Source organism: Choloepus didactylus, chromosome 7 (genome assembly GCF_015220235.1).
Source record: "Choloepus didactylus isolate mChoDid1 chromosome 7, mChoDid1.pri, whole genome shotgun sequence".
In the NCBI taxonomy this organism is placed as follows: Eukaryota; Metazoa; Chordata; class Mammalia; order Pilosa; family Megalonychidae; genus Choloepus; species Choloepus didactylus.
This window is the reverse complement of record NC_051313.1, coordinates 111,665,316-111,686,535: the sequence shown is the minus strand read 5'-3', so window position 1 is coordinate 111,686,535 and position 21,220 is coordinate 111,665,316. Positions and strand designations below refer to the sequence as shown.

The window sequence follows — 21,220 nt, the reverse complement described above, 5'->3', positions numbered from 1 at the left end:
TCAAAATCACCCTTGATAAGAGTTTAGCCCCTCCCTGTGCAGAGCTGGGGGTCAGCAGGCTGACATTGACATTCTAAGTGGTAGGATGAGAGACCTCAATACTCTGAATACTTTTCCTCTTCCCCAATCTCCAAGAATTTGTTGAGGTAGAGACTCAAATCCTTTGTGCCTCATTTGATCTTTACAGCAATCCTTCAGGATGGAATGATCTTATTCAATATTATTGACGATGAACACTAAAGTTAAGTGCCATACTGAAACCATGCAGCTAGGGAGTGGCAGGGCTTAAGCAGGGTCTCTGACCCTAACACTTGAGTTCCCTTTGTGGTCTCCCATAGCCCATGTCAGTAAATCAGGGAAAGGGATGTGTTATTCATGGAGAGCCTCATATGGATTAGATGACATATTTATAGAATTCTCATCCATTCTTCACAAAGTCCTCATTGACTACTACTATGGTCCATGCACTACAGACCGGGGGCTCTACTGCTGGGGAGTGAGTGAGGAGGGACATTTGTGGGCCTTGGAAGCACATGGTGAGCTTTGGAAGCTAGGTCAAACTTCGTGAGGTATTGAGGATGTTGCAACCAGCAAGTACAATTTGAGCAAATACAGCTAGCAATGAGCTGCATGGAATCTCTCTGTATGTTCAGGGAATTTTGCTGGACTATGCAGGTGACAATGGATGAAGAAAGATGGAGCCCTCCCCTGGTGGTCTTGAGAATAGGAGAGACCCCCACTGTTGTCAGGGCCCTGTGAGTGATAGGGTTGGAGGCAAGGACTGAATCAGAAGGCCACAGAATGGGCCCTTCCAATCCACTTCATGGACTCTTCAGGGCTTACCAGCCTCAAAAAACAGCCCAATAGCACTGAAATCAATGTATTTTATGAGCTTCTCCTGCTCCTCTTTCCAACAGAACCTGAGTAAGGTCACCTGGTCAGGTATGGAGAACTCCCTCTCCCAGACCTGGAATGTTCTGTTGCTCTTTGGCCTCATTTATGCTCTTCCCATCCTCCTCATGCTCTCCCATCTACCATCTCTAAATCTCTGTCCCTATTTCATCTCACCTTTAATCCCTTCCTTCCTCTCATTCTGCCTGGAATGAAGGTGCCTAGTGTTGATCTTGTGGACAGTCTGTCACAGACACGGCACCTAAGGAGAAGGTATGGCCATTTCCTTTTGCTCATTAGGTCTGCCCTTTCATTTCTGTTTGGCCTGCTTCTGCTAATTTCTATGAATATCACTACTTTTCCTTATGATTGTTGGTAATTAGATTGGCCTGTGGTGAAATGGAGGCAATGACCACACTACAGCCCCTGAAACTAAAACTCTCTTATGCCCTGCTAACTTCCCTGCAACTTTTTTTTTCAATAATAATTTAAAAAATAGATACCATCTATTATACTTTCCACATGCTGGGATATATATATATAGATAGATAGATAGATAGATAGATGATAGATAGATAGATAGTGATAGATAGATAGATAGATATAGTAAACAATTGGAAAATCAGTCAGGACCAAAGTTGAGAGGAAAATGGTGGTTGGAATATAGATATGGGCATAGAGACAGTGGTTGACTTTCACAGACAGTGTGCTCCAGCTCACGATAAAGGATGAACTCACAAGAGGAGAGTCAGTCTGTAACACTCAGAGAAAGAATGGCCATTGACAGAACCCTATGGAGCATCAACATTTAGGTGGAACCAGAGGAACCAGGAAAAGAAACTGCACAAGGGAAATGGTAGTGGTGGGAAGATGTCCATGGGAGAGGGCAGTGCCTCAAGTAAGGGGTGGTCTAAGGATTTACAAAGATGTGGGAATGAAGAGTGACAAGGTAACTGGATTCATCTAAAAGGCCATCCTGACTGTGGAAAGAGCCACTACAGGGATTTGGGGCAGGATGTCACCTGGTAGATGGAGAGGTGAGGGGGATTGGGAGAGACAGTGGGGAGGACTTAATTCCTGACTGGACTGTGGCACTTTCCCCCTCCAGAATTTACTTGCAATTTGCTTTATCATGGATGGATTAAATAAAATTCACTTTGACTTAGGAGGAAGGAGGATTCTTCACTGGACTTTTTTGTTGTGTTTATTAAAGATATTATAGAAAATACATGGAATTGGAGTCAGGGAAACTAGATTCTTTTTTTTTTTTTTTTTTTTTTGCTGATTGTGGAATATTGGGCAAGATCCTTATTAAATCTGGCTCTTTTTTGGGGGGGTGGATTATAAGCCTTTATTTTATATATATATATATATATATATATATATATATATATATATATATATAGCATTTTAAAAAATTCAATCTTGAGATATATTTGCATACCATACAGTCATCCAAATTGTACAATTATTCACAGTACCATCATATAGTTGTGCATTCATCACCCCAATCTATTTTTTAAACATTTTCCTTGTACCAGAAAAAGTGAAAATAAGAATAAAAAATAAAAGGAAAAAAGAACACCCAAATCATCCACCCCATCCTATTTTTCATTTAGTTTTTGTCCCCATTTTTCTACTCATCAATTCATACACTGGATAAAGGGAGTGTGATCCACAAGGCTTTCACAATCACACTCACCCCTTGTAAGCAACATTGCTATACAATTGTCTTCAAGAGTCAAGGCTACTGGATTGCAGTTTGATAGTTTCAGGTATTTACTTCCAGCTATTCCAATACATTAAAACCTAAAAAGGATTATCTATATAGTACATAAGAATGCCCACCAGAGTGACCTCTCGACTCCATTTGGAATCTCTCAGCCACTGAAACTTCTATTTCATTTCATTTCGCATCCCCCTTTTGGTAAAGAAAATGTTCTCAATCCCACGACGTCAGGTCCAGATTCATTCCTGGGAGTCATATCCCATGTTGCCAGGGAGATTTACACTCCTGGGAGTCAAGACCTGGCTCTTTTTTTATTAAAATAATGGAGGTTATAATGATACCCTACAAAGTTACGAGATTCAGAGGAGATATTATATGTGAATATTCTTTGAAAACTATATAGAATTATGTAAATTCAAGGTATTATATTAAAAATAATTGTCATATCTGTAACACAATGCTCAGAAATTGTACAGAATTATATTTTGGTGGATTGATAGGAGTGTTATCAGGTAAGATTGTGTTTGTCTGTAAACAACTGAACATACAACTATATCTTAAACACATAGGCTTTTATTTTTCCCACCTAACAAGAAGTTGGAGGTAAGTGCAGCCACTCAAGGATGTCACAGGGGCCCAGGCCCCTTTGACCTTTCTGCTCCATCATCCTTAAGTGAGTGATTTTTGTCCTAAAGGTTGTGAGAGGGCATCTCCAGGCATCATATCCATATTCCAGGAGAGAAGAAATGGGTAAAGGAGAAATGGCAAATGTTAAAAGGTTGATGGAGCATGCCACCTGGTATTTGACCTTTTCTTAAAAAGAGATTTAAGGATCTTAAAGCTGATCCTTGCTTTCTATGTGGCAATCTCACTGGCCAGAACTGCGTCCCATAGCTATCTAACTAGAGGGGACTCTGGGACAGTGAATATTGTGGATTTCCACCTCCTTTAGTGGAGAAAGGCAAGGGTAAAGGGGCTTGTCAATGACTGCAGTGTCTACCACAGAGCAGAGCCTGCCAACCACCACCTCCCCCACAACCCCAAGGTGGGGTCTTAACATGGGGAAATGGTTGAAGGGAGGTGGCTGGAAGGAGGTATGTCCAGGAGGGCAACCTGATCTTCCAGTGGGGCTCCGGGGCCCTCTGTGGTTTGGACCAGAACAGCTTGGCTGTTCCCCACCAAGCCCCAAGACTTGACTCCTTTTGGCAATCAGCCCTAACCAGCTGCTGCCAAAGGAGTAAACACATTCCAAGTCCTTGGGTCCTTGTTGCACTTTAACTGTGGTTAAGGTACACCCCCCCCTCTACCTCCAGGCTAATAGAGAGTTCACTGTAGTGGGGTTTTAATGAGGATTTGCAGGTATCCATGTCCCCTCCCATTAATTGGGAGTTGAATACCTATATGCTCATGTTAAACAACTGTACACCTAATTTGCATCTCATGTGTTGGTTTAAGTTCATTCTCCAATCCTTGGGAACTGTCAAAAGATGACCCTTAAACCAGGCCATTTCCGTTCCTCTCCAGTTAGGTGGAGAAACATAGGAATCTTGGTCCTTCAAAAGTGCCCAGTGATCAGCAGAACCCAGACCTGAACACCCAGAAAACTTTGTGTGGGTGGTCACTCAGGTGGGCTCCATCTGCTTACCTGGGTGAGTGGATGGAAACAGGGCCGATGAAATACTCACCCGGAGGGCACTGCCAGTCATGGAGGAGACAGTTGCTCTAAGGCAATTTCCAGTGCAGTCAAGGAGATGGACCACAATACATGAAAAAAAAAATTTTTTTTAAAGCAAAATTTAAAAGTATGAATAAGGGCTTTTGTAAATGGCTCAAGCTAGTATATAAGCAATGAAATAAGATGAATTGACTGGCACTGAGTTGGAAAAGCTATACAGAGGCAGGGAGTGTGGAACATAATTTAATAAAAATAAACTTTTTTTCAAATATACACACTCCCAAAGAAGAAATGGAAAAGTTGTTAGGGCGTGGACCAGAGCTTCTAATTAGCTGTTCTGTCCTGCCTGATTTACCGCCTCCTTGCGCCGCCCGGTTTCCTGAAAGCACTCTCCAATGAAGTGACACTTCGATGAAGAAAAGGAGATTTCCTAGCCCCTGACCCCACGGCCATGGTCAGAGGAGCGGAGGAGAAACCCACTGCCCAGGTCGCCACTTCTACCTCCGTGACCCTTAAATGTTTCCAAACCAGAGGGAGCCCTCAGAGGGCTCCTTGCCAAAGCCGGGAAACAGCTACCCTCATTGTCTGCCTCGCCCTGCCCGCTGCTCGCTCTCTCCCTTCCTCCCTCCCCTCCTTTGTGGAGCTTTTCTGTCTGAAAGTGTGAAAATTACAAATCCCAAGGAACTGCAATCAGAACTCTACCTAGGGAAAATTCGGCATATCCTTGCCATAAATATCCCGCTCCAAGGCGGCTGACGTCAGAGCGGGGTGGGCGGGCGGAGAGAGAGGCGGGTCCTGGAGGGAAAACGGTGCAGTACGGGGAGAGCAGTGAGGCGAGAGCGGAGGAGCGGCGGCCGCGCTCGGGCTGCGGAGAGCGGGGCGGACGCGCCATGGGGTGCTCAGAGTAAGTGCAGCTGGCCCTGCCACTCTCCTCGCGGCTTCGCATTGTAGGCGCTGGGGGCCCGCGGTGGGGCATGTCTCAGGACGCTTCTACTTTCCTCCCTCTACTTTCTTTAGAATGCTAAAAGGGGACTGGAGAGGCAGCAACTTCGCAGGCTGACCGCTTGTTTCTCCAAAGTGCCTCCAGGAGCCACTGACACTTAAGTGGGCTCTAAGAGCCCATGTGCATGTGTGTGTGCGTGTGTGTTTGTGTGTCCGTGTGTATTGGCACATCTGGATACAGGAAATGTCTTTGAAAAACTTTTTTAAAATGTCTTTTTCTGCGACTTTGAAAGCTGATTCCTTGTTGTCATAAGTGGACAGATATAGACGGTAACCCCTAAACTGACAACTTTTTGGTGGTAGCTTTTCCCCGGTTCAGCCGGTGCCTTCTTTTAGGTGGATTTAACACTTTATAAGCCCGGGCTCCCACTTGTGAGCCCGGTGGCCGGGCGGCTGGCAGGGCGGAGGGAGCCCGGAGTCCTTGCTCTCGCAGCAGAGGAGCCTGGGGGCATGGGAAGCAGCATCACAGGAAGGGGGCTTGACCCTGGATATCTCAGCACCTGCGGCCACTGCCCAACCCCGTGCTGTGGCCCGGACATGCAGTGCGGTGGGACCCTGACCTAACCAGGCAGGAAAGTTCTGGACTGGAGGCAGGCAGTTGTTGGGAGGATGAGGAGAGTGAGGAGGGGTTGAGGGAGGGCCAGGTCACTGTGGCTCTGTATCCAGCCTGGCCCTGGGGGATGGATGTGTGTGTCGGCCACAGTGCCCACGGTGTGGTGCATGCCAGGTTGTCTGGGTCGGCTGTGGTGCCCCAAACGATGCAAACTCGTAACATAAAGAGAAATGTCTGAGCTGTGGGGTGGAAGAAGGGGGGGGGTGCAGTGGGAGAGCGAGAGAGATTTTTATCAAAATTGAACACAGATTGCTGAGGTCTGGGCTTGATTTAACTCTTCTCTCTCTGCCGTGGCCACTTTAAGTTCCTTGGAGGGTGGGAAAGACTCCCCTGCAGGTTTTCCTTGAAGACCACATGGGAATGAAAACAACCTCCCAACTTTAAAAAGTTTGAAGTTTTGTGTTCCCTCTGTCCTGAGTTTGGTGTCAGCTTTTGGGATTTCTCTGAAGACTTGGCTGAAGAAGGGGCTGGATTTTCCCTGGGGTGCAGAAGGGAAAGCGTGCTGTCCCGAGAGGAGGGACGCCGGGGTTTGGGGCTGTGTGGATCAGTCAGCCCCCAGATTGCACAATGCATTGCACGGAGAGGTCAGTAGCTGAGCCCAACAAACAAGTGACATTGAAGGGAGCCTTTCAGCATGACTCTAGCTGGCTCGCTCATTTTGTGTTTTGCAGTAGAGCCAACCTACAGTGTTTGGGTGGAAGGAAGATTACTGGACTCTCCGTGCATCTTAGAGAAATTAAAGAATGAAGGGACAGGGGAGGAGCTCTGGTAATACAAAAGGACCCTCAGGAAGTACAGATTTGGAAGGGGTTTTAGAAATTATGCAAATCGGCCCCTGGGGAAGCACCATAAACGACAGAACAGCCATGTCAGAAATAGAGTCATTTAACTTCAGGCATACCTAGGAGACTTAAGTGTCCTGAAGAGGGAAAGCGTCCTGTGGGTGATGTGAACAAAAGGGGATGTGAAAAGGGGCAACTTGGTCCCTGTGGGATGCATGTGCATGTGTGTGTTTGCACATCCATGACTTTGTGCGGTGATGGTGGTGGCCTCTGGCCTGGAAGCACAAACTTGCCCACTTCTTCATCTGTGCTGGGAATGACATCCAACCCCCATTTCATCCTTTAAAGAAAATAAGACTGTGCTATTATTGTCTTGCACACTCTGGCTCATAACTCCCAGCTGAGTTTGCATAGCCTTTCCTCCAGATCCTTGGATGCTAGGGAAATACTCATGCCCCCATCAGGACAAAGAGAGGAGAGAAAATTCTCCTGGGCTTTAGAACCTAGAGAATCAAGGGCTCAGGGAAGTGGAGGCTGTTAGGACAGGATGACAAAAAAGGCGAATGAATGTTTTTGCTTTGAGTGAGTGTAGGCAACATGTTCTCTCCCAGTCCTCTTTCCCAACTCCCTATCCCTAGAGTTTATGACAAAACGAGTTTAACTCACCTCATTACCGAAGAGCCTTGTATCCAGGGGTAAAGCATGAAAGCAATTGCTAATTGGCAGTAGGGTGGTGGTAGGACATAATCAGTGAAGCTGAGGCTTTCTTCTTCAATTTCTTGAAGCCAATGAAATTCACAAATTTAACTGTTCCAGCCCATTCCCAGTATTTATAATAGAAGGCTAAATAAATACCTAGGGGCAGAGAGGACCCATCTGAGGTAGATTCCCAGAAATACTTTTGTCCCAGCACAGGACTCATCAGGGAGAGCTAGGTGAGGAAGGTAACCAGCTCTCAGCTCTTTCAGTTGTGTGGCTTTTACGAGACATCAGTGCAATCCTGTCCCTTCTAAGTTTGCTCTGGGAGATATTTCACCAACCTCAGACCTGGGACTAATTCCCATGCCACTGATGCTTGGGCTGAGATTGAAGCCTTCTCCCTGCCCTTTCTTATCAGTTCAAGCTTCTGGCCAACACTTTGGTTATCTAAGAGAAGAATAACTAGAGAGGATATATTCTCAGGGCGCTCCTGAAGGTCCAAAGAGCAAATGCACCTGGCAGGAAGGAGGACTTGGAGGGCATCCTTGACATTGATAGCAAATGACCTCTAAATCTCCATAGCCAGGGTTTCTGTTAGGGTTTCTGGGTGTCATTTGGCTCTGGAAATCAAATGCAGCCTAGAGCAATGGAAAGAGTGCAGACTTCAGAGCAGACTGCCCTGGGGGAGAACTAAAACCTATATGTAAATTAATTACCTTGGGCACATTACTTTTTCCTTCTGAGCTTCAGTTTTCTCATCTGTAAAATGAGGATAATAGCTACATCACAGGGTCATTATGGAAATAATATTTATGCAAAAGGACTAAGAACAGAGCCAGGAATGTTGTAGATCCTTACTGAAGGGAATATCATATTTTTATTTTTCAGTTTTTCAGCCTTTAGGAGCCAGTGTTGTCTAGAAAGGAACTCGTCCAAAATCCAACTACTCATTTTCCATTTTGAAGGTCAGCGGGTAGAGTTTGTAGGACTCAGGTCACTTTTCCTTTATGAACCCTCTAAAAAAGGTGGCCAGTGGAGATTCTCCAGGGTCATGCTTGGTCCATTATCCTGAGGGCTGGAGGGAGGCATGAGGCCTCCTGGTTATCTGGCCTGGAATCCGCTCCTATGTTTGAGATCTTTGGGGAGGGAAAAGTGCAGCAGAGCAGGTTGTATGTGTTTGTATGGTTGGGGTGTGGGGGTGGGATTTGAGGGTCGGGGCAGAAGGGTCAGGAGTGGGTTGAGCCTTGAAAGGCAAGCCCGAGTCCAGAGGTTGGTTAGGCAGCCACTGCTTTTCAAGGGGACTCAGGACAGAATGAGAGGAAGGTCTTGTGGGGTTGTAAAGAATGGAAAGCTTTAGCTGTCCATAAACATCTCCATTAGGTGTGGGCTGGGGAGGCTGCCCCTTGAACCCCAATCAATACCTTGTAGAGGGGAGCACCTGGTGCCAGAGAGAGCAGCTGCAGGTTCTCTTCGCCCATCCCCAAGCTTCTAAGTTATCCCTCAAGTTGACATTTAAGAATTTGAAGATCACATTTGTTTTTGTTTTGTTTAAGCTCTTTCTTTAACCATGACCTGGAATGACTTTTAAGCTTTTAAGAGGCTCAGCCAGTGGTCAGTTTCTCTTGAGATGGTCCAGACTGGGGGTCAGTGAATTCCTTGCTCCTGGCAGCATCTATTTCTCCAACTTTCTCCTCACATTTTTTGGTTTGCTTGTTTTTTGTTTAATTGTGAAGATGTAAAACTTCGCAGTCAAGATATGCTGGAGAGAGGAAGTGCCTTCTCTTTGGACCTGTTCATTGATGCACTCATGTTGTCCAAGGTTTATCAGACCAGTCATCAGCAAGGGCAGTGGGTTTCTTCCTGAGTCCCCCCCACTCCCCAACCTGGGAAAAATGAACTTTAGGCCATTTGGTGTCTCTTTAAATCCTGGTCTGAGAGGAACTGAATTATTTGTAGGACATTCTACAGCTATGTGTATGAGTTTTGAAATTAAATAGGCTAACATTTATTTTCTGGCCCCACTAGATCATAAGCTGTTTAACCTCTCTGAGTCTTCTTCATCTGTAAAATGGGGAATAACTGTCCTCACTTGCCAGAGGTGTTCTGAAGTTGAACTGAAATAATATGTGGGAATGACTTAGCAAGCTGCTAGGTGCTCAGCAAAATGTTAATGCCTTTCCCCTCTCCAGTTCTAAGCTCATGAAAGTATATGAATTAGGATGTTTGTCCATGAGTCAAAGTAAATAAGCCACTTATTCAAGGCTTAACAACAGTGTTTAAAGGTCAGATACCCCAGCCTGGAGATGGATACCTCTAATACAAAAGAGGGACACAGAACAGCTCCCTTCATGCCAAGCAAGTGGCAGCCCCATGTACCCCTTTATTGGAATAAAGGAAAGGCCACCAGCTCACTTACCCAGGAACGTAACCTATTTGTCAACTCTCTGTGGAGCTTGTTTTAAAAAATCCCAAACACTGACGTGGTTTAAGAGATCAAGGTCAAGGTTGGGGACAGAAGTCATTCAGGCAGTACCTAACATTAAACCTAATAATAATGGCAAAATGATAACAATATCTTATATTTGTGTAACACTGTACAACTTGAAAAGCACACAATCTCGTTTAACCCTCATAACAATTTGATGAGATTGGTATTAACCCCATTTCACAAGTCTTAAAAGACTTGCCCCATTTCATACAGCAAGTAGGTGGAAGGGATTAGGAAGCAAACAGCTATTCAAGCAGTGGGTCTCAACCCAGGCTGCACATTGGAATCACCTGGGGAGCAGGGCTCAGGTGATGTAAAGTGCAGTCAACGTTGAGAACCACCAGTCTAAATGAAGAGTGTCAGGCCAGGACCCCAGGGTATTGGACACAGGCAAAAGAAAACTATCTAAGACTTTGCTGGGATTTAGGCTTAATGAGGCTGGGGACTTTGGGTAATTCTTGTTGTGCCCCTACGACCCAGAACAGTGCCGGGCATAAAGTAAACACTCAATAAACATTGACTAAATGAATTAATGAGCCCAGCTACTCTAGATTTGGAGTCAGCAACCTAGCTGCAGGCCAAATCCAGCTTGCCACTTGTTTTTGCAAATAAAGTTTTATTGGCACACAGGCATGTCCATTCATTTATGTATTGTACATGGCTGCCTTCACCTTGTAACGGCAGAGTTGAGTGCTGCAACAGAGACTGTATGACCTGTAAAGCTGAAAATATTTACTATCTGGCCCATTACAGAAAGGGTCGGCCGATTCCTTCTCTAGATCTCGGACATGAATATGATTGGAGGAAATGACAGCACAGTGGCTGTAAACATGGGTTCTAGCATCAGACAAACCTGTGACTGTATTCTGACTCCACCAATGACCTGTTATAAGACCTTGCAAATTATTCACCTTCTTCAGTTTTCTCATCTGACAGATGGGGGTGATAATAAAACCTTCCTTATAGGATGGTAGTCCCTGGCCTAGAATAAGTACTCAACAAGCATCCCATGTTGCTATGATGGTTTTGTTGCTACTGGCAATTAACCAAGCAGAAGAAAAACTAACCAGACTAAAGTCAAAAATCTAAATCTAGTACCATGAGACAGAACAAGGAATGTGGTAGGGAAAATAAGCAGTCAGTAAGCTGGTGTGATGAAGAAAGATGGGCATGAGATTTCTGCAGTCGAGGTATCCTTTTAAGAAAACACAGATCAGGACCTGGGATCTTGAGGCTCCTGTGAGATAGGTGTGTTGTCCGGCAACCCTCATCAGTGTTCAAGGTTAATTTAGGTGTTACTGCATTGAATCTAGTCACAAGCATGTCCCGTCCCTCTATGCATTTTTGTAGTTCTTTCTACACAGGGGGCCCTGTTGCAATTTTTTTCTTCCTAGTTTAGTTTTACTCTCCTTGCAAGGCTTAGCTCAGGTGCCTTCTTCTTTCTCAAACTCCCTTTGCAAAGCTCCCCCCAATCACTCCTTCCTTCTCACTCCCACCACCTTGGCACACACCTCTGTCATAACATTTAGCATATTGCATTACAGTCAATGATGGACTGAGTAGTCTCCTTGTCTGATAAGTATCTGGAGCTCATAACAGTCAAATTGTATTGAAGAATCCACACCTGTTAACCAAACAGCGTCAATTAGGCCCCTGACTCAGTGTGATAATACCTGAGCTAACTCTTAAGGAATGAGTAGGACTTGCCCGGTGCTAATGCAGAGTGCAAGAGCAAACACCCATAACCGATCAGATGAGCGGACAGATGCTTTGTGTCTTGTCCCCGTACTCTGTGGTGACTCCTGCCCTCTGGAACACCTCTCCTAAGGGGTAGCCAGGGACAAGGAAAGATGGAAGAAACCTAAAACCAACTCTTTGACTTCTTGTCAGCAGATGTGGTGAAAAATTGGGTTTTGGCTTCTCTGGGCTCTTCATGTATAAGTGCCAAGATAATCGGGAGTTGGCTCAGTGTGGTCAGCTTTCACTAGCATGGTAACAGAGAGAAGCAGTGTCATGGATAATATCAGACCGCAGATAATTCCAGCATTGCTATTCAATGACAGGATGTATTGCATAATTTTTATAGATTTTAGTGGCAGATTTATTTTGGTGGCAGATATGTATTGTATTTGGAATAATATTAAAATGAAGTTCTTTTCTAATCTTTAGGGGAAGGGCATGGGAAAATCTTGGCCTCTAATTAAATGTTTGTTTTGATCACCTCCAAGTGGACAAGTAGGAGCTGCCTCCTAAGAGGGATGGGAGGAGAGGGAATGAAATAGTGTTTTTACATAGGCCACCACTACATGGTGCTCTGCAGGCCATTTAAAAAAAGTTTTCTTTATTTGATTCTTCTAAATTATTAAAGTAATTCCTCCTTGTTTAAAACAAGTGAATCAATATCATGCACAAATACCTAAAGATACAACTAATCATGTCTCTACCTCCTCCCTGCAAAACAGTGTTAATGGCCCACTAGTATATATCCTTCCTCCTCTTCTCCTTTGTTCATACACGTGTATATATATAGGTAGTGAAGGGTTTTGTTGCTTGAGTGTCTGCTTTTTACTTGAAATTGAATCTTACTTGGCACATTATTCTGCATCATACTTTTCTTCCCCTTGACTGTATATCAAGGACATCCCTGCAATAAATATCTCTCTCTGTCTCTCTTCTTCTTCTTCTTCCTTCTTCTTTCTTCTTCCTCCTTCCTCCTTCCTCCTTCCTTCTTCCTTCTTCCTTCTTCCTTCTTCCTTCTTCCTTCTTTCTTCTTCTTCTTCTTCTGATTTCTTTATGGGTAGACACATACACAGTTTTACTTATTTGGGATGCTGCCATTCTTGTGGGGTGTTATTTTTCATCAGTCAGTTCTGAAACATGGCTTTGTCTTGAATGATCACCAGTTTGGATCTCTGAGTCTGGAGTATTGAGCGTCCATCGCACAGGAAGGCTTCACTCTGGTGCTCAGGCCAAGCGCTGGGTGCGTATAACCTGTTGACCCTCCTGACATGACTGCATTAGCTGTGGCCCCCATTTGTCCCCTGGCAGTTCTCCCTTCTCACCACATTCAGACTTCAATCCTTGAGTCTTCTTGGTCACTGAATATACAGGGAGAGTAGCAGGAAACATCAAAGAAATATAAACTAGATTGGAGAAAAATCCTGATGGAGCAAAGCAGGAACGTAGCATAATCATCAAGAGCATGTACTCTACAATCAGAAGGCCTGGCTGGCTTCAGATACCTGAGTAATGGATGCTGCATTGGCCACCCGCCCCCATGCGCCTTCAGGACTGACTCCCAGCTAAAGAGTCAGGCTGTCCTCCTGAGTCACCCTGCATCCAGGGACCAGTGGGAGCTGTCAATACCTGGTCCCTCTGCCCTAATGTGGGGCAGTTCCAAAGGGCTGTCCCAGCTTCGAGCCTCTCCATGGGGTAAACTAAGCCTTTGCTGAAACTGCATCCCAGCTCCAGCTTCCCCTCTGCCCAATGCTGCCTCCTCTGCATCCCCTGCCTCCCACAGGAAGTGATCCCAAGAACCCTTCCTAATAAACTTCCTGCATGCTCTATTCCAACTGGGAGTCTGTGTCCTGAGGGGCCCGGCTTGCTTTGCCATTTAATAACTTGCTTCCAACCGGTAACTAAACTTGTCTGTGTTTCAGTTTTCTTATCAATAAAATAGAGATGATGATATCATCTACCTCATGGGATTGTTGGGACAGTTAAAGTACTTTAAGTGAGATGATGCATATAATGTGCCTGGCATAGTGCCTGGTAAAGCTCCAGCAGTTGTGACTGTCTTATACCACAGTGTTTTGGAGGAGGACATTGTTTTCTAGGTAATTGTTGATGGCTACGTCAGAATATGAAAACGTGCGGTTTTTTTTTTTTTTTTCCTGTCTCTGGCTTGTGTGTTTTCCAGGTGACACCCAACTTATTTCTCTACAAATACAGTTGTATCATATCTGGGGAAGACTGAGCAAATGTTTTGACTTTTATTGATAAATTTGCATTTTCCCCCATGCTAGGCTGAGGAGTGTGGGTGTATTTGGATGGAAGAAGCATGACTGGATGGCTTTGTTGCCATCCTGCCCAGGACAGGGGGGCTGGACAAGTTGACCTGTGGGAATTCCTCTCCACCTCACTGGTGCTTCTGCACTACAGATGGGGTGGTCTCAGGGTCACCTGCCGGCCCCGGCAGCCCAGCCCCCGGGGAGCTGTCTTCCCGCCTGAGTCGGTATCCACACCACGCCTGCATGGGTCTCTGCCAAATCTGATTCCTCCTCGTGGGTGTCTGTTTCTTCCTCCTTTGCTCCAAGCACAGGCGATCTTTGGCACGGTGTGTTGAACACTCTGCCTTTCAGGTTATGTACACCCGTCACCCAGCCTGTGTGCCAAGAAAAGCTTCCCTGCTTGATGGATGCACCATGCTCCAGCCCCAGAGACCCAGCCCCACAGCTCAGTGTCTGACCACTTTCCTGGAGGTCAGTGTCCACACCCCCGCCCTCGCTTCCTCCAGACACCACCGCCCCCAGCCTCAGGTTCCCTTGAGCGGCTCAGCAAGAGAACGGAGTGACTCCAGGTCAGTGGATAGATGCGCCAATATTCCCAACGTGCCAGAAGCCGTGTTTGAAGTTAAAGTACATTCAGAGTTTCTGTGGACTTTGAGCATTAGAAGCAGTTTAGTTCTTTTTCTTTTTTTAAAAAAAAAATCCCGGTCAATATATTTATCAATCTCTTCCCCACCACGTAGTGTTGATTTGGCAGCTGCCCAGAGACAGAGCTAGGAACTGCCTCTGCCTTTCTGAAATAGACTTGATAATTTACCATCCTCATTGCCCTGAATGGAGGGGAGTTGCTGAGGTCAGCGGCCACCTAAATGGAAGCTGTGGCTGACAGAGCTGATAAACTGATCTGATTTCTCTGCTGTAAGAGGCAGTCAGTCTAAGGCAGTGGTTCAGGACGCAAGCACTGGGCTCAGATTTTCCTGGGTTCGAATTCTAGCTCCTCTTCTTGTTGGTTTTGTGCACAATCTGCTTCAGCTCCCTGTGCCTTAGTTTCCTCATCTGTAAAATGGGCTGCTATGAAGATAAAGCAAATGCATGATTTGGTAAACAAACAAACAAACAAACAAACAAACCATGCCCGCCACTTAGTAAGCACTAAGAAATGTTAGCTGTGATGTTGATGAAGAAGATGATGGAGATGAGGATTGAGTTCAGGGACCCACTGTTAGCTCTGTTTCCCCAGCATCTTACACAGTACCTGGTCCAGGGCTGGGGCTCAGCAAAGATTTCTGAAATACAATAGCCACTGTTTTTTTTTGTTTTTTTGTTTTTTTTGTTTTTTACTATGTGTCTACTGTCTATTTAGTCTCTCAACATTCTACCAAAGAGAGGAATGTTTTCCATTTTTTAGATTTTATTTTAAATTTGTATTGAAGTGTAGTATAATACAAAAAATACAGAATTTTAAGTATAAAGGTCAATGGATTTTCACAAACAGATCAAAAAACTTAACATTCCTGCAGACCCCCTACCTCCTAACACTCCCTTGTGCTCCCTTCTGGTTGCAATCCTTCCACTACCACCACTTCTGACATCATAGATATTTTGCCAGTCCTTGAACTTTGTGTAAATGGAACCATACAGTAGTGTGTACTCACTTGAGTCTGGATTCTTTTGTCAGCATAATGTTGTGGCATGGAGCATAAATTCTTGCTGTTGTATAGTATTCCTTTATGTGACTAGAACACAAATTTGTCCATTCTTCCATTGATGGACATTTGGGAGATTTCCAAGTTTGGGGCTATTATGAATAGCATTGCTATGAGCATTTGTGTACTTGCCCTTGATTGACAACACAAATGCATTTCTGTTGGTGTGTACCTGGGAGTGGAATTGCTAGATCATAGGGTATGCACAGGTTCAGCCTTAAGACGTACTGCCGGACAGTTTTACAAAGTAGTTGTACGTGATTTCCAGTTTTTTTTAAAGATAAAGAAGTTCCAACATTGGTGGTGTAGGGGCTTGAGCCTAGTAATGATTCCGGGGTTCCCAAGATGTTCATTTTCTCTCTGTCCTTTGTATCTGAGAGCTCACGTATCCTGGAAAGCCTGCTTGGGGGGTAGGGATGTCCTCTGTGGCAGGCCCTGTGCTAGGGGTCTTCACTCCTCAAAACAATCACAGGAGATGGGTGCCGTCACCCCTTTAATAGGTGAGCAAACTGAGGCACAGAGGGGTTGTGTGAAGTGCCTGAGGTCACACAGGAAGAAACTGTCGAAATCAGGATATGAAACAGGTGTGTCTGAATCAAGCATTTTGAGATCCCATGGCAAGTAGTTTTGGCTTCAGTGTGAACACTGGAGAGAAACACGGACTTGGGGACTGACCCCTGAAACCTTTGTTGGCTGAGGGGCTCTAGCTGCGAGGAGAAGTTCTGCAAAAAGGAGCAGGAATAAAGCTAGTCAATGACCTTGGGAAGCCAAATTGTTTTCCTTCCCATGGGCTGTTGGAGAAAGTCATGAATTTCCTGGAAGGCAAGGGTGACCGTGTAATTTACTGTCTAAACCAGGATTCTTTGAAGGGTGAAAGGGGCACTAACTGAATGGGACACTGGGGAAATAGGCATAAATGAGGGCTGTCCTGGGTCGACTGGGTATGTGCTCGCCTGCGGGAAGTCCGAGTGGGCAGAGCTCTCCTGGGCAGTGGGCTGTATGGGCTATTTTTAACTCTTTCATAACTCTGTCTGGAGTTTGTCCTGATTCGATGTATTTTAGTCTCCTCTGTTTATGCTAAAACAGGGTCTGGCTTTCTTCTTTCCCTCTATACACCACTCCCTGCCCAAATGGGGCTCTGACAAGGTGAGCTTCCTTTGACAGCTCCAGTTACCCTGGAGATGCAGCTCAGCTCTCCCAGAAGGCCAGGTTGTGCCTGATCCACTGGGTCTTTGTGGCACTTAACCTGTTGATAGGCACAAAGTTAGCACTGAGGGAATACTTGTTGATAACAAGTATATCATCCATTCATTCGTATTCAGAAAACAAGAACTTAGTTTAGAATCTTTCCTCTTTTTCAGAGCTGGTTTATTCTACTGGTCCAGAAAGAGATGCCAGTTGCCCGTGTGTGTGTGTGTGTGTGTGTGTGTGTGTGTGTGTGCACAAAGGACAAATAATAAAAAGGGTCAGCTTAATTATTTGCAAAAGAGGTTGTTTCCTGGGATTTGGTGTTAGGATCTAAGTTTGAGTTTCATCCGGCCCTCCACTAATTAGCTGAACCATCTTTGATAATCTTCTTACCATTTCTGAGCCTTGGTTTTTAGTCATAAATGAAATGGAGATGATATTAATACTTGCAGTACAAGACTGAGGTGAGTCTGTGTGACATAAGGTATATGAAAAGTGCTTTGTATACTGCAAAGTTCTGTACAAGTCTTAATTGTTAATGGTTGGGGCTGTCAACAAATATTTGGGAAGCTGCCCTGTGTGTCAGGTAGGGTCCTGTGGAGTGAATCCTGGTGAGCAAAACTCACATCTGCCTCCAAGTTCTCCAGTCTCTCAAAATGAGTTGTGCATGTGTATGTGGCAAGCTCAACCACCTGGGAGCTTTTATTAATAAATAAAGAAGGAATCAGCAAATTCTTCAAGACCTTAGGGACTTGATGTGGGTGTCAAAGATAAGGATGCAAAGGATAATTAATTTCTCATTAAGTCCACAGCTGGGTTTTCACTAGAACAATGGCAAGAAGAGTTTAAGGGCTGTGTGTGTCCAGCAGTAGCTTTGATAAAGCGTAGTGGCTTCTGGTGTAGATTCTGTAGCCAAACTGCTGTGTTCCAAAATCAAATCCTACCACCAGCTAGGAGTACAGTCTCGGGCAAGTTATTTATCTTCTCTGAGCCTCAGTGTCCTCATTTGTAAAATGGGGAACAGTGCCCGGAACATAGTATGTACTCAGTAAACCTTTGTTATCATAATTTGTCAAATAACTTTCTTCCATTGGAATACTAGGTAATATAAGTTTAGTATAAGTTGCTAATATAATACATAGTTAGAGAAGGAAGCGGCATTTTGAGATGGGGGAAGTCAAGGACTCCTTGATGGAAAAGATGCATTTCAAGGTATTTTTTAGACTTCTTTTACTCCTCAAGTGAGAAGACCGTGTTTATTTCCATGATTAGTCTATTCTTAAGCTTGGAGAAGATTCAGTATGGAAGAAAATCCTTCCCTTAATAAACATAAATAAAATTCTTCCTGGAACTTTGAAGTTCTGTAAGACATGGCCCCAGTCCTCATGCATCTCCAAACGTGCTCATCCATCCTGCCAGCATTTATTGGGTCCTATACTACAGGCAGGGGGTGTAGGGAAGGGTCCTCAAGCCACTCCCAGTGTCGTGGGGGAAGGGTTTCGGAGTCAAGAATATTATCCTTGTGATCAGCGCAATGAGAGGGATATGCTCCAAGTGGAGGAATTTAGATTCCATTTCAGTGTGTTTGGGCATGTAAGGAAGTTGTGGAATCTCCTTCCGGGTTTTGTTGGTATTAGCGGAGAGATTCCATCTGTTGGGGTGGTCAGTAGGTGGTGCTTTCTGAAGCAGAAAGATGGACAAAAAATTCCTATGGTTTCTTCAATCCATTTGTAATATCTATACAGTTATGTATAGTTCAGGCAAAGCACATAATAAAAGCCTTCTGAACTGTTCCTAGACAATGCTGACGAGGTCTAAAACTGTATTCTCCAAATTGCCTGGGGGTTGTTTGAATTTCTGCTTCATTTCTTTTCTTTTCTTTTCTTTTTAAATTCAGTTTTATTGAAATATATTCACATACCATACAGTCATCCACAGTGTATAATCAACTGTTCACAGTACCATCATAGAGTTGTGCATTCATCACCCAATCATTTTTTGAATGTTTTCCATACTTCAAAAAGAATAAAAATAAAAAAGAACACCCAAAGCATTCCAACCACCCATCACACCCTATTTTTCATTTAGTTTTTGTCCCCATTTTTCTACTCATCTGTCCATACACTGGATAAAGGGAGTGTGAGCCACAAGGTTTTCACAATCACACAGTCACATCACATAAGCTACATAGTTATGCTATCATTTTCAAGAATCAAGGCTACTGGATTGCATTTCCATAGTTTCAAGTATTTCCTTCTAGTTATTCCAATACACTAAAAATTAAAAAAAGGATATCTATACAGTTCATAAGAATGCTCTCCAGAGTGACCTCTCAACTCCATTTGAAATATCTCAGCCACTGAAACTTTATTTATTTTTTTTTTTTTCATTTTGCTTCCCCCTTTTGGTCAAGAATATTTTCTCAATCCTGTGATGCCAGGTCCAGGCTCATCCTCAGGAGTCATGTCCCATATTGCCAGGGAGATTTACACCCCTGGGAGTCAGGTCCCATGTAGGGGGGTAGTTATCCTTGGTTTTGAAACTTATTTTCAAAACATATCTGAATCTGCTTCATTTCTAATCCTTTGTCTCTAATATTAAAGATCATTTGTAAAATCCCTATTTCAAAGCCAGTTTGCAAAAGGAAATCTTCCCTCTGCCTCCACCTGCAGTTCCTCTCCCCAGTGAAGAGCTGATGAAATAGCAAACCTGTTTAAACTTTCGTAAGTTACAAGAAAAATTCTTTTGGTTTCTCAAATCATGCAAATATAATTCTAACACAAAAACGACACTGTAGAATAACAAGTAGATAAAAGGGTGCTCATTCTTACTTGGAATCAAGGAGATACATGAATTAAAATCACAAGGAGACACCATTGCACACTTATTAGATTGGCAAAAATTGAAAAGGATGTAGAGCCAAAGATAACTCACATTCATTGATTGTGGGAATGTAAATTGGTATGAACACTTTGAGAGCAATTTGTAATGTCTAGTAAAATTGAAGATGTTCTTTCCCTGTGACCCAGCAATTTCACTCCTAGGAAAGTCTAGAGAAACTCTGATTCATGGGAAAGGGAGATATGTTCAAGAGTGTTCATTGAAGTGTGGATTGTAAGAGCTAAAAAGCAACCCAGTTATCCATCATCAGAAGACTGGTTAAATAATTTGATATATACATACAATGGAATACTGTGGAACACATTGTGGGGGAAAAGGAGCTAGATAGATATATACTAGTGAGGATTAATCTCAGAAAGAATGCTAAGTGGAAAAATGTAGTCGCAAAAAGATGCAAGTTGCAGTATAATACCATTGCTATTAAGTTTAAAATCACACAAAATAATATTCTCTTTCGTATACAAATATTTACATGTGTAATGAAAGTATTAAAAAAACATATTTGGAAATAACCACTAAATTCAGAGAAGTGGCTCCCTCTAGGGATGGCAGGAAGGGAGAGACTGGGACCCGGGGGCGGTACACACTCTCCTCCTGGGTGGTGGGTGCACAGATGTTCATTTTATTATCTATATTTTTCTATGTCTAAAATATTTCTTAATTTTTTAAAAAAGGTTAATTTTTCAAATGGTAGTAAACTCCTAACGAGTCTCCTCTGCCTGTTTGCAAATAGACGTGCTGGAAGATACGAAGCTGTTCTCCATTTGCTCCAGGTCCATCTGGGAATTTTTAGGTGGATGTGACCACCTCCACGTGAGCTGGTCTCCAATTGGCTACTCTGGGCCCCATCTGGATATGGTAACTGTCATTTTTGGACCAAAAATTTTGACCTATTTTTCTCTGATTTGTGGATTTGTTGGGATACAATCATATTTTGCAATACTGATGGAGATGCAAAATAGGGTCACAGTGATAGAAACCAAACAGCAACTGTCTGACTCATCCCCCACATACCAAATAGCTGGAGCCTTCTTCCTACCCTATCCTTCCTTGGGAGTTACTGGGATTTCTTTGAAGTGCTGGCAAGTGACCAGAGCCATCACCCTGACACCCTTTTAATAAGGACATGGGGCCAACAGTTCCAAAAATTTCTCATTGCCACAGAGTAACTGCCTGGCCTCAATGAAACTTTCCATCCTTTCTGACTTTCATTAACACGGCCACTGCCCTGTTCCTCTTACAAAGACCATGTCCTGAAGTGGGGAGATACTCCCTCTGGCAATTGCTTTACTTTCTTTTACTTGCTGGCTTCTTCTCTGGGTGTCTTATTAAATGCAGTTGATTCAGCTCCTCTCTGTGCTTTACTCTTTATTACAGCCCCTTCTCCCTTGGAATGTCGTCTGAGCCCAATCCAAGTGACACACACTGTGCTGGCCTTAAGTGCCCCTGTCCTCTATTGTGTAGCCTCTGTCCTTGCCCGAGCCCTGAAGCACACTTCTCAGTCATGCAGCAGTGAGCCTTTTATCTGGCTTTCACGGT

At 44.1% G+C, this 21,220-nt stretch overlaps 1 protein-coding gene across 2 annotated transcripts in view; it reads left to right on the top strand.

Moving 5' to 3' along the window:
* The first annotated feature begins 5,058 nt into the window (after positions 1–5,058).
* Positions 5,059–21,220, top strand: part of DAAM2 (dishevelled associated activator of morphogenesis 2) — a 116,477-nt gene continuing 100,315 nt past the window's right edge. The window contains exon 1 of one of the 2 annotated variants that reach the window (XM_037842870.1): positions 5,059–5,199. The gene's annotated coding sequence lies outside the window, so the exon portion shown is untranslated. Of the gene's footprint in view, positions 5,200–20,420; positions 20,540–21,220 lie in introns of those variants that run through there. The other variant, XM_037842872.1, reaches the window with a different exon arrangement.